This window comes from Chamaea fasciata, unplaced genomic scaffold, assembly GCF_029207755.1.
Source record: "Chamaea fasciata isolate MVZ Bird 193981 ecotype frontalis unplaced genomic scaffold, bChaFas1.0.hap1 SCAF_29, whole genome shotgun sequence".
Lineage (NCBI taxonomy): Eukaryota > Metazoa > Chordata > Aves > Passeriformes > Sylviidae > Chamaea > Chamaea fasciata.
Genome location: NW_027094114.1, coordinates 558,345 through 571,751, shown reverse-complemented (window position 1 = coordinate 571,751; position 13,407 = coordinate 558,345).

The following is a 13,407-nucleotide window of genomic DNA, read 5'->3' as shown; positions in this document are numbered from 1 at the left end:
CTTGTACTTGGCACTGGTGAGGCTGCACCTTGAGTACTTTGTCCAGTTCTGGGCCCCTCAGTTTAGGAAGGACATTGAGACACGTGAGCATGTCCAGAGGAGGGCAACAAGGCTGGTGAGGGTCTTGGAACACAAGTCCTATGAGGAATGACTGAGGGAGCTGGGGTTGTTTAGCTTGGAGAAAAGGAGACTCAGAGGTGACCTTATCACTCTCTACAACTTCCTGAAAGGTGGTTGGAGTCAGGTGGGGGTTGCTCTCTTTCTCTAGGCAGCTACTGACAGAACGAGAGGACACAGTCTAAGCTGCATCAAGGAAAATATAGGTTGGATATTAGGAAGAAGTTTTTTATGGAAAGAGTGATAAAGTACTGGAATTGTCTGCCCAGGTGTCCTGGGTTGAAGTATATTCTATCACCATCTTCAAGAACTGTTGAAACCAGGTGAGGCAGTGCTCCCTGCCTCCTCCACTCTGGCTTATCTTCTGTTAATGGGCCATCAGCACCTTTGCTACACAGCTCACAGATAACCCCCTCCTGGACTACCTCCTGTTAATGGGCCCATCAGGCCTTATCACATGACTCACCATCCCATTGTGGGATGCTCCGCCCAGAGGAAGAAACCAAGCATTCCAGCCTGGATATAAGCTGAGACTCTGAACACCAGAGGGGCGCTTACCCACTGGATTCCCAGAGGACCCGAGCTACCAGACTTTTCTACAGGATCACTGCTTCAGGAAGACCACCTCATCTGGACTGCTTCCATCACTACGCTCAGGTTGTATTCTGACTCTGTCAGTGGTCTTTTGTATTATTGCATTGATTTTATTTTACTTTCTTTCCTTTTTTTTTCTTTTTTCCTATTAAATTGTATCTCTGACTTGGAGCCTCTCATTTGTTTTGCCTTGAAACTACTACATTTTTTGGCGCCCAACGTGGGGCACAAGGCACTGAGAAAAGTCAGAATTACAATTTTGTATTGAAGAAGACACCTGTTCGCTATGATGCTCAACATGCTTACATGTGTCTTATATCTATCTCTCTATATTTTTCCACAACTGGGGTACTATCTGCCAGTCTTAATGCTCCTGCGTAGACCAGGGTATGGTACTAAAATTGCTTTAGTAGTCTATTATGTCCATTGCTTGATAAACTCTGAGGCAATGAACATTATTCAAAATATACACCCAGTTTTGTTTTCTTGTTCTGGTCTAGGATGCTACATCTGGGGCCTCAACAATCTCACCCAGCCCCTGTGGGGAGGGGTGAAGAATGATTTTTTCCAGCTTTTCAGGCATGACACAGCAGTTTTTGAAAATATGGAATACCCTCTGGATGCCAAGGACAGCATGATGTTGTTGTTAGTCCTGCTTTGTCTTCTCTGCACGGCCCGCACCATGCTTAGAATCAAAACACTACATGGTGTGATACAGCGTGTTCTGAAGGAAGAGGAAGAGGGAAAAAGAAGCAGAGCAACGATATCAGTGTCTACACAGAGTGTCACAGAGGTGAAAGGAACCAAAGGCAAGGCAACAGTGTCCTCATCTACACAGACCGTCACAGAGGAGAAAGAAGCCAAAAGTGAGGCAACAGTGTCCACATCTACGCAGACTGTCACAGAGGAGAAAGGGACTAAGGGTGCCATCAGCATCTCCACACAAACCATCACCGAACCGGAACAGCCTAAACCAGTAGCAGTAGCAGCCGTTCAGAAGAAGAAATCAAGGACCAAATCAGTCCGCATAATGACTGATGAGGGTGCAGCAGGACCTTCACAATCAGCAGAAGAGACAGAGCCAGAAATCATCACTCGCTCTCTATCTCTGGGTGAGCTGCGTGACCTGCGAAGGGAATTCACCCGCCAGACCAATGAGTCCATCCTGACCTGGCTGCTCCGCATCTGGGACGCTGCAGCCAATGACACCATTCTGGATAGAAGTGAGGCCAGGCAACTGGGATCGTTGTCCCGGGATGTAGTCATTGACCAGGGGATTGAGAAAAGCCAAGAACCTCTCAGCCTCTGGCAGCGACTGCTAACAAGTGTGAAGGATAGATACCTTTGTAAAGAAGACCTCCAAGTGCACCAAGGAAAATGGAACACAATAGAACAAGGTATCCGATGCCTGAGGGAATTGGCTGTGTTGGAAATCATTTTTTCAGAAGATAAGAGATTTCCTAAAAACCCAGATGGTGTCCAGTGCACATCACGGATGTGGTTGAGATTTGCACGGCTTGGACCCGAGATGTACTCACGTTACCTGGCAACACTGCAATGGAGGGAAGGTGAGGACAGGGTAAGTGTCTTGGCTAATAAACTAAGAATTTACGAGGACACTGTCACTGCCCCAGTTCGTACCCATGTCTCATCTGTGGAAACAAGACTGGCTGAGCAAGTCCGGAACTTGATTAAAGAAGGCCATCAGAAACTGAAAAAAGAACTTAAAAAAAAAATTTACCATATCCAGCCAGAGCCAATGAGAGTCTCTGCCATTAGGAGCAGGCGCTCCCCAGCCAGGGAGAGAGGATACACACCCCGAGGTAACCTCTGGTCTTTTCTTCGGGAGCATGGAGAAGACATGAGGAAGTGGGATGGAAAACCCACCTCCTCCTTAGCAGCCCGGGTACGTGAACTGAAAAGAGAAACACCTACCACAAAGAGCCCATCTAGAATCAATGTTGCTCCGGTCTCTCGTGCACAGAACTCCAGACGGTACAGGAATGACAATATGACTGATCCTCTTGAAGGAACCTCAGAAACATATTTACAAGAAGAGAGCAATGTATGCCATGACCAGGAATAGGGGGGCCCTGCCTCTAGCCAGGTAGAGGAAAGGGACAATCGGATCTACTGGACTGTGTGGATCCGATGGCCTGGAACATCTGACCCACAAAGATATACGGCTCTGGTTGATACCGGTGCTCAGTGTACTCTGATGCCATCAAGGTACGTGGGAGCAGAACCCATTTCCATTTCTGGGGTGACAGGAGGATCCCAGGAGCTGACTGTACTGGAAGCTGAAGTAAGTCTAACTGGGAACGAATGGCAGAAACACCCCATTGTGACTGGTCCAGAGGCCCCATGCATTTTGGGCATAGACTATCTCAGAAATGGGTATTTCAAAGACCCAAGAGGATACCGCTGGGTTTTTGGCATAGCTGCTCTAGAGACAGAAAGCATCAGACAACTGAGTACCTTGCCTGGACTCTCAGACGACCCCTCTGCTGTGGGACTACTGAAAGTTGAAGAACAACAGGTGCCGATCGCCCGAGCAACAGTGCACCGTCGGCAATATCGCACCGACAGAGACTCTGTGGTCCCCATCCATAAGATGATTCGTGAGCTGGAGAGCCAAGGGGTGGTAAACAAGGCTCGTTCACCCTTTAATAGCCCTATATGGCCCGTGCGTAAGTCCAGTGGAGAATGGAGACTGACAGTAGATTACCGTGGCCTGAATGAAGTCACACCACCACTGAACGCTGCCGTACCAGACATGTTGGAGCTTCAGTATGAGCTGAAATCCAAGGCAGCAAAATGGTATGCGACCATTGATATTGCAAATGCCTTTTTCTCCATTCCTCTGGCAGCAGAGTGCAGGCCTCAGTTTGCCTTCACCTGGAGGGGCGTGCAGTACACCTGGAACTGACTGCCCCAGGGGTGGAAGCACAGTCCCACCATTTGCCATGGACTGATCCAGGCTGCACTGGAAAAGGGTGAGGCTCCAGAACACCTGCAATACATTGACGACATTATCGTGTGGAGAAACACCGCAACAGAAGTCTTTGAGAAAGGAGAGAAGATCATTCAAATTCTCCTGAAGGCCGGCTTCGCCATCAAGAGGAGCAAAGTCAAGGGACCTGCTCAAGAGATCCAGTTCCTGGGAGTGAAGTGGCAAGATGGACGGCGTCAGATTCCCACTGAAGTCATCAATAAAATCACTGCAATGTCTCCACCGACCAACAAGAAGGAAACACAAGCTTTCCTAGGTGCCATAGGTTTCTGGAGGATGCACATTCCCGAGTATAGCCAAATTGTGAGCCCTCTCTACCTGGTCACCCGCAAGAAGAACGATTTCCACTGGGGCCCAGAACAGCAGCAAGCTTTCGCCCAGATCAAGCAGGAAATCGCTCATGCGGTAGCCCTTGGCCCAGTCAGGACGGGATCAGAGGTGAAGAATGTGCTTTACTCTGCAGCCGGGAGCCATGGTCTGTCATAGAGCCTTTGGCAGAAGGTGCCGGGTGAGACTCGGGGACGACCACTGGGATTCTGGAGCCGAAGCTACAGAGGATCCAAAGCCAACTACACTCCCACAGAGAAGGAAATCTTAGCCGCCTATGAAGGAGTCCAAGCTGCCTCAGAAGTGATTGGTACTGAAGCACAGCTGCTTCTGGCACCTCGACTACCGGTGCTGGGGTGGATGTTCAAGAGAAAAGTTCCTACCACACATCACGCCACCGACACCACGTAGAGCAAATGGATCGCCCTGATCACGCAGCGCGCCCGTATTAGAAACCTGAATCGCCCTGGAATTCTGGAAATTATAACAAACTGGCCTGAAGGTGAGACCTTTGGATTATCCTCTGAAGAAGAGGAGGAGCAAGTGACACGGGCCGAGGAAGCCCCACCATATAACGAGCTACCAGAGAGTAAGAGACGATATGCCCTTTTCACCGACGGTTCCTGCCGAATTGTAGGTGCTAACCGGAAATGGAAAGCTACTGTATGGAGCCCCACACGACGAGTTGCACAGGCTACCGAGGGAGAAGGTAGATCGAGTCAGGTCACAGAGCTTAAAGCTGTCCAGCTGGCTTTGGATATTGCTGAACGAAAGAAGTGGCCAAGGCTCTATCTCTACACTGACTCATAGATAGTAGCTAATGCTCTGTAGGAATGGCTGAACCGCTAGAGAAAAGCCAACTGGCAGCGCAGAGAGAAACCCATCTCAGCTGCTGAGATTTGGCAGGACATCGCCACCCGAGTAGAAAGGCTGACCGTGAAGGTTCGACACGTGGATGCGCATGTACCCAAGAGTCGGGCTAATGAAGAACATCATAACAACGAGCAGGTGGATCGAGCTGCCAAGGTGAAAGTATCTCAAGTTGATCTAGACTGGCAGCACAAAGGAGAATTGTTCCTAGCTCGTTGGGCTCATGATGCCTCTGGTCATCAAGGGAGAGATGCAACATATCGATGGGCTCGTGACCGAGGGGTAGACATTACTATAGACAGCATTTCCCAGGCTATCCATGACTGCGAGACCTGTGCTGCGATCAAACAGGCCAAGCGAGTGAAGCCTCTGTGGTATGGCGGACGATGGTCAAAGTATAGGTATGGGGAAGCCTGGCAAATTGACTACATCACCCTTCCCCAAACCCGCCAAAGCAAGCGCTACGTGCTCACCATGGTGGAAGCAACCACTGGATGGCTGGAGACCTACCCTGTGCCTCATGCTACTGCCCGGAACACCATCTTGACCTTGGAAAAGCAGGTCCTGTGGAGACATGGCACCCCTGAGAGAATTGAGTCAGACAACGAGACTCATTTCAAGAATGGCCTCATAAGCACTTGGGCCAGAGAACACGGAATCAAATGGATATACCATATCCCATATCACGCACCAGCTGCCGGGAAGGTGGAACGCTGCAATGGACTGCTTAAAACTACCCTTAAGGCACTTGGTGGAGGGACCTTCAAAAATTGGAAACAGAACTTAGCAAAGGCCACCTGGATGGTCAATACCCGAAGGTCCATCAATCGAGCTGGTCCTGCCCAGTCTGAATCCTTGCATACAGTGGATGGAGATGAGGTCCCTGTGGTACACATGAGAAGTATGTTAGGAAAGACTGTTTGGATTAATCCCACCTCGGGCAAGGGCAAACCCATCCGTGAGGTTGTCTTTGCACAAAGACCTGGTTACACTTGGTGGGTGATGCAAAAGGATGGGGACACCCACTGTGTACCACAAGGAGACCTTATTTTACGTGAGAACTGTGTGTAGGATTTCATTATATATATATATGTGTGTGTGTGTAGTTTAAGGAAGGTATTGATTTGGGATGATGTAGATGGTAATAGAATAAGGGGTGGATAATGTCCTGGGTTGAAGTATATTCTATCACCATCTTCAAGAACTGTTGAAACCAGGTGAGGCAGTGCTCCCTGCCTCCTCCACTCCGGCTTATCTTCTGTTAATGGGCCATCAGCACCTTTGCTACACAGCTCACAGATAACCCCCTCCTGGACTACCTCCTGTTAATGGGCCCATCAGGCCTTATCACATGACTCACCATCCCATTGTGGGATGCTCCGCCCAGAGGAAGAAACCAAGCATTCCAGCCTGGATATAAGCTGAGACTCTGAACACCAGAGGAGCGCTTACCCACTGGATTCCCAGAGGACCCGAGCTACCAGACTTTTCTACAGGATCACTGCTTCAGGAAGACCACCTCATCTGGACTGCTTCCATCACTACGCTCAGGTTGTATTCTGACTCTGTCAGTGGTCTTTTGTATTATTGCATTGATTTTATTTTACTTTCTTTCCTTTTTTTTTCTTTTTTCCTATTAAATTGTATCTCTGACTTGGAGCCTCTCATTTGTTTTGCCTTGAAACTACTACACCAGGGAAGTGGTGCAGTCACCATCCCTGGATGTGTTTAAAAAAAGACTGGATGTGGCACTCGGTACCATGATTTAGTTGAGGTGTTATGGCATGGATTGGACTCAATGATCTTGAAGGTGTCTTCCAACCTAGTGATTCTGTGTGTGATTCTGTGTGTGTAATTCTCCTACGGTGAGTGGTTCTTCATTCTCCCAGTCCCTGCCTTTGGATTCTATGACTTGGGCAGTGTGGCTGGAGCACTTGCCAGTAAAGACTGAGACAAAAAATGTTGAATACTTCAGTCTTCTTCATGTCCCGGGTAACTAGGTCTCCTGTTTCCTTCCAGAGAAAGCCCAATATTTTCCTCAGTCTTCCTTTTATCACCAATGTACCTACAGAAGCTTTCCTTGTTGCCCTTTCCACCCCGACCATATTCAATTCTATCAAGGCTTTGACTTTCCCAGCCTGATCCCTGTCTGCTTGGGCAATCTCTCTATATTGCTCCCAGGCTTCCTGTCCTCGCTTTCACACTCTGTAGGTTTCCTTTTTGTGATTGAGTTTGTCCAGGAGCCCCTTGTTCATCCAATGCCTTCTGTAATTTTTGCCCGATTTCCTCTTTGTTTTGAGTTTGGAGGAGGTGATCCTTGAATATCAGCCAATTTTCACAGGCCCCTCTTCCCTCCAGGACTCTATTGCATACTACTTGACCAAGCAGATTCCTGAAGAGGCCAAAGTCAGGTCTCCTGAAGTCCAGGGCAGTGAGCTTGTTGTGTACCCTCCTTGCTGTCCCAAGGATCTTGAATTTTACCATTCCATGGTCACTGCAGCCAAGGCTGCTCTGGAGCTTCATGTTCTCCACCAGTTCCTCCTTGTTGGTTAGAATAAGGTCCAGCATAGCACCTCTCTATGTGTAAATTAGGATCTGTGAGTCTTTGGATTTTATAAGTCAATTAAAACCAAACCATGTTTTGCTCAATTATACTGTTTCTTTGCAGGCTGAGAGTAACTTCTGCCCTCTCTTTAGTCCTGACCGATAAGCTCTTGGTCAGCTCCTCAGCCATCCTCAGGCAAAGCTCCATGCTCTCCAGCTGATCATTGACATAGAGGGCAACACCTCCTCATCTTCTCCCCTGGCCTGTCCTTCCTAAAGAGCTTGTATCCTTCCATTCCAGCACTCCAGTCATAGGAATCATCCCACCATGTCTCTGTGATACCAAGAAGCTCATAGCCTAGCAGGTGTGCGCATGTCTTTAGTTCCTCCTCTTTGTTCCCCATGCTGCTTGCGTTACGATAGAGGCATTTATGTTGGGCCTGCAATGAAGCCAACTTAATGGCTGGAGTGGCTGGAATTCTTTTGTGCTGCAACGGAACATTTTAAATGTTCTCATCCTGTGCCCTGTGTGCTGCATTTAATAGTGATATTAAATCAAAATCAAGCAATAAATGTATGCATCTTTAATACTTACTTATACATACAGAACAGGAGATGGTAACACAAAGGGTAGCATTACTACGTTTTAGTTTTGCCTTATATGTTCAAGTATTTTATGTTATCTTTCCATTATTTTCACAAAAAGTCAACTCAGTTACAGCTGAGTACTCCAAACCCAATGAATTCAGAAATCACAAGTCATCTGTAGCGATTGGAAAAACACGGACCCTGTTTTAAGTCTACAGAATTGATTTAAGCACATATGAGTATTTTTTCATTTTTTCTGTGTACAAGTCTAGGATCAAACTATGCAGCCAGTGAGTAGGACAGGAAGCAGCACCCAAACAGAGCAGATCTTTCTTGCTCCTATCAAAAACATTCACACATCCCACAGAGTCTTCGCAACCCAGTGTTCTGGGCCTCTTAATTGAAACACTCTCACATAAGTATTTATGGCTGCAGATGATCTTTTGGTATGCACTTTCTCATGGGAAAAAGGCAGCTTGTTAAGGTCAACCAGGAGCCACAGCTTCTACATCACCTATGGCTATTTGGCTACATATGGATGTTTTTAACTTCCTAGGGAATACCCTTGCTTTGCATGCTCCTATGTGCAGTGTTCCTGATGTTAATCTCTGCTTTTCTGTAACTCTGTTGATTGTCTGGCATATTAACACTTGAGTTTGCAAAGGCTGTTCTCTGTAGAGTGTCTAGAAGAGTTACACACATTTGATCATGATATATTTTTAAAAGGAGCACTGGAGAGGTGTCAGCAGGAACTGTGTGGTGATTGTGAAGAATGAGCTAATTTCTCATTCATTCCTCTGCTGGAAACATACTCTCAGACCTCACACAACAGCAAAACTGTGACAATGTTATTTGCAGAGAGCTGCCATGGCATAGATGTTTTCCAATGCACTGAATGGATCTGAGTTCATAGGCATTCTGCCCTGATTGCTGGGATCTGCTTCACTGCTGTAGCTGCAATACAAGAGGCAGAAGTGCCAGTGAGACTAAACCTAGTTGCCTCAGGCACTGGCAATAGTACAGAGGGGGCTTTGGCCCTGATTTTTCAACCTTCGGGTGTTTTCATTCTCAGACTGGAGTTTCTCACACATTGTAACATAAACAAAGTAGATTGTTTTTGCATTCCTCTCTGTGATGGACTCCTGGCTTGACCAGTGGGGTCAGAGAGGTTTCAACTTCGTCCCCCAATCGCTGGTCAAAGTCCAAACCCTATTTAAACCCTGAACTCAAAAATAAAGTTCCTTCTTTCTCATCTCACATCCTGATGGGTGAGTGTGGTTCTTTTCGTGTCCTCTGGCGGCATCTGGTGACCGCGAGTGGAATTGCGGCCTGTGGATTGTGGTGAGGTGCTGTGCGTTTTTTTTAAGGTAACGGGGATCCGTTTGTAGTCTTTGCAAAAATGATACTTCCTGAGATTTCCGGGAATGATGCTTTGGTCCTCGACCTTTGGCAAATCTTGCTGGACCGGAAGCAAGCCTTCGTTTCTGGGGATGATTTTCAGCATTTGTATTTTTATGGAAAAAACCAAGGCTTTTTTCCTATGGCTGGAAGAGCATTTTAAATAAAAAATTGGAGCGAATTTGGAGACAATTTGCTTCAGGTTTTGTCTGCAAGTTATGATGCAGACATAATAAAGTTGGTGATCGTTATAAATAATCACGAGCCAATTCAAAATCCAAAGATTTATTTAGCAATTTTAAAAATCAATTTCGAAAACGCCACGATTAATCAGGACAACATCGATCGAATGCTGGGTGGGCAAACCGGAAGCAGCAAGGGTGCTTCTCTGGAGTACTGCCCATGAATTCAGAATCTCAGGGTATGAGCATTATACCATTTTTCTGCCTTGAGGCAAAAGCACGAGTGCTGCAAAGAACGCGATTTCGCCCAAAGAAAGGTCTAATGCAAACAGCTCGATTCTATGCAAAAAGCACGGCTGTTGAAATGTCCTTCATCCCCCGAGGGGTGTTTTTGAAAGGGTTTCTTGAAGAATTGTAAAGAAGTCTAAAATGGAGTCACTGAATTTTCTGTGGGGGCACTTGATGAAATCATCTGCTAGTTTCTATCGCGATCAATATCAGATCCTTGAGTGGCTGCGAAGATGTGGCCCGCCCGTGATTAATGAGTCATCTTCACGTTATCTCTTCTGTTATGTTGCAGATGTCGTGGTGGCACCTCCAAGCTAAAAAAAAAGACTGTGGAATTCTTGGAGACGCCCTCGGACCGTCTCCAAGAATCCAGGTTTTTTTAATTCCAATGTATAATTTTACACACACAATTTTAATACACGAATTTTATACAGTACATCTATTACAGTCCCTCACTTTCTTGTTTACTCATCAAATTCGTGTTTTATTAACACATTTTAAGTATTACATTTAAACACTTTTCACCAAGATTTTTCTTTTCTTTTTTTTTTCCAAGGATGCCACAACATTTTATTTATTGTTTTTACCAATTTTCTTCAGATTTTTCAAACTCATCTCAATCTTCCCGTGATACTTCACAGTATTTTTGGTGGGAGATATTTTCTTTCTTAACTTTGTCTTCAAACTTTTTCAAAGCTTCAGCAGCTCTGCTTTTCTCCTCTAGTTTCATCAGTTTGGATGCTTTTGAAAACTGCCCAGCTTTTCTTCCAGCTAATTTGGGGTCAGTGGGCAAGGCTGCAATTTGCATCCCCTGCACCACTGAGTGAATTAGCTGAATGAGACAGGGGATTAAGTACGGTAGAAAGATGACTTTAGCTATTGAGCACAAGATGAAAAAGATTATTTTTTTCCACCAAGCCCCTTGCCCAAACAGCTGATCCCACCAAGAAGCCTGGAGTATGTAATTCCATTTCTGAACAGGCACATGGGCTACCTTTTTGATCCCTGCTGCTAATCCCCTTATTGTTTCTCCATAGTCATCAATCTCGATACAACACTGACTCGTTGAATTTTCCACAAACTTCCCCTTCTTCTGCAAGGAGGTAATCGAAGGCTAATTGATTTTGATAAGCAAATGCTCTCATTTGGGAATGTTGTTTAGCTAACAATTTTAAGGTGTCTGAGGTGTGGTTAGAGACTATTTCCACCAGTGCCTGCAGTCTTATTAATCTGTTCAGAAGGTAGATTGGGGTTTTATACCCCCAACTTTCATCATTGGCCCAGGTTGCAGGACCATAATTTTCTGTTATTCTCTCAGCAGGCCATTCTTCGTCTCCCCACCTTTGACTTCCTCCTGCTAGGGGCAGTTCCTTTTTTAGATCCCTCTTTTGTCTGTCTAGAGTTTCATACAAAGGGGCCCCTAGAAGTTTACTTTCAGTCTTGGGTAAAGTGAAAAAGAAAGGCCTAATCATTCCCAAGGTGTAAGACCCCTTCCACCTCCAAGGCAACTCACTGTCGGCCTTTTTCTTACATATCTAGTACATGCTATCAGGGGCTTTGCATTTCAAGCTCACTTTTGCAGGTTCTCTCCAGTAATCTCTCAAACCCTCAAGGGACTGGTAGGGGTTAGCTCCAGAACTTTTATGCCAGCATAATCCAAACGAGTCAAACCATTCACAATTGTCTTTTTTCTCCTGACTCTAAAACCCTGCTGGGGCTTCGGCCTGCCAAATTTTAGAGTTATTGTTTGAATTTATGGTTAAGGTAGATGTGCAGGGAGTGTAGCCCACTTTCTCAGTGTACTCTCTTCCTTCCCTGCTGATGCAAATGGTTTCAATTATTCTTTTGTCTAGAATCCACCCTTCGGGTCTCTGAATGGTTTTTGAGATCTGGGTATTATTCTATTTTAGAAGCTGCTCCGGAGTTAAACCCTCAGCTTTCCATGGCCATTTTTTTGCAGATTTTAATCTTCCACAAGTTCAACAGTTAGACAGACCTAATTCTGTGCAGATTTCCTGCATCAAATCTATGAACAAATTCTGATTTGGAGCAGGCAATCCGCAATCCTTGTACTGCTTTTCCAGATGTTCATAGTGTTCACTCAAGGTTTTTAATTTTTCTTGTTCAATTTTTTTTTCTTTTCGCTTCTGCCTCTTGTCTCCTCATCTCTTGTGATAATATTTGCATTTTACCTTCTGGGTCTAATCCCTCCTCATTCTTTGAAAACCAAAAAGTTTTAACAAATTGTAAACATGCTTTATCATCATCATTCCTGAGGAGACCCAATACTATGGGTTCATTCTCAGAGAGCGCTTTGCCCTCATATTTTAAATTCTTTCTTACCCACTACATTTTCCCACCCATAGTACACATTTCTAATTTGTTTTTATTATAACACAATCTGTTGATTTGATAATACCCCAAAAAGGTGGATTTCTTTTTTCCACTTTTCTAAACAGTTTGGTTACATTTATCACAGTCGGGGATGGTTGGTATTTTTGTTTCTCTTCTGTAGACTTTATGTACCATAGACTGTCTGCTGTTCGTAACTGCCTTTAGGTCGTGGGATACCACCCCTTTTTCCGATTTACAAATTTGGTATTGAGTGCCGTCGAAGTAGCAGTATCCCTTTTTCCTCCACGTTTGGCAATCATAATGTGCTTGATACTCCAGGGTCGTTTGTCCCTCTCGTGTAGTCTTTAGACAAGGCTCACATTTGTTCCTGGGGTTCAGCCTCTGCGGATTCTCGGGATGAAGTCCTCCCGCTTGGCTCAGGATCATGCTCAGGACTACTAGGATTGTTCACTAGAACACTCCTCTGCCTTTCCCTTTGCCCACGGAGTAGCAGTCTGTGGCGGGGCATTCCATCTTCTCAGCAGCAGGCGTATGTCTCTGGGATCCTGTGGGTCTGAGCTGCAAATCTCCTTTTGATAAGATCCCACTGGGACAGCCTGACAGTATCATGGTAGCACGGTACCTTGATTGGCCTTCAGCACTCAATAGTAAGCACTTCTGCTTCTGCATCTAATTGCCCGTTTATTCCTTTTTTGTATATTGACCACCACTCTAGAGAATCTAACTCTAGCAGACCCACGTGTGTTGCAGTTACTAAGAAGCTGCTAGTCTCTTTTTGTTCTTTCTCCAAACACCTGGTGCACAGCCCCCTGGGTCGATACCCCCCTTTACAATGAGTCACCCAGATCTGATTACAGTATACACACTTGAAATATACAAGGGGAAAACATTCACAATCTGGTTCTGTACAACTTATCTGGTCCCCTTTGCTCATTTATGGTGACACTGTAATTTGATCGTTAGGTCTCCAGGAGACGAGGATACCTTCCACTCTGGGGTGTTGTGTTTAGGCTCAACTTTCTTCACCCTTGAGGCATGGGTCCAGCTTTTTTTAGCAGTCCTGATAGCTGTATCTGTGGTGATAAGGACAGTAAAAGGACCTTCCCAATTAGGTTCTAGAGGCAGTTCCCT